The sequence below is a fragment of the Apis laboriosa genome, unplaced genomic scaffold (assembly GCF_014066325.1).
Source record: "Apis laboriosa isolate Shangri-la unplaced genomic scaffold, ASM1406632v1 scaffold25_cov139, whole genome shotgun sequence".
Classification (NCBI taxonomy): domain Eukaryota; kingdom Metazoa; phylum Arthropoda; class Insecta; order Hymenoptera; family Apidae; genus Apis; species Apis laboriosa.
In genome coordinates this window covers 988,987-989,943 of record NW_025222552.1, presented here as the reverse complement: position 1 = coordinate 989,943, position 957 = coordinate 988,987, and positions in this window count along the sequence as shown.

Here is a 957-nt window from a genome sequence, read left to right as displayed (position 1 = left end):
GTATTTATTTCAAAGTTTATTTCAAAAAATAAACATATATTTATCATATTGATAAATGTAATAATGATAAATCAATTTCAATTAAATATTTTTACTTATAATAATATGTACATAAAAAATAGAATCATTTATTAATTAATTAATAGTTTTTATCTATAATTCACTAATTAAGAATTATGATTAATTAACATTGATTTTTTAAAGAGATTCATCTAACATTAATTTTTATCTATTTTTAAAAATTTTTCTAAAATATCATTATATAATTAAACAAATTGATATTATTACAGTCTCTCAATAATATGTGATTCTTTCTAGATTTTCAAATTTTTGTTCCACTTTCAAAAACAGATTTTCCTCTAATTTTTTGTTCGAGTTTCAAGTTATTTGAATGTCAAAACTATTTAGAAAAAAGATTTCATTATATTAATTAATTCAAATATTTATATCAATTATATAATATTTAAATTAAAATATACATTCAAATGACTATTTCATATAACTATTATTTTAAAGAAAAATTTTATTTCCAAAAAATTCTTATATCACTCGAATAAATAAAAATCTTTATTTCTATTTATCAATTTCAAAATATTTTGCTCTGTACATCAATGACAAAGTCAAAAAAAAAGATCACATTACATTGCTATCTCTAATTACAAATAGTGCAAACGATGTAGAAGAAATTAATTCATTCCCAGCTAGTTATTACATTCGTTCGAGAACCATCTGGCCGCGAGGAACTTGACATTGAAACATATGACACGCATATCCATACACATTATATGATTAACTCAAACGTATGCAAAACACTTATATACGCGTTAGAACATCGTCATAGAAAATAAAGGATTAAGGTGCGCATGGGCGTATCTATGACGACGATTGACTCCTACTACGACCTCTAGTCGTTTCTAACAATTCATTACAACGTTATCACGCCGCGACCAGGAAACT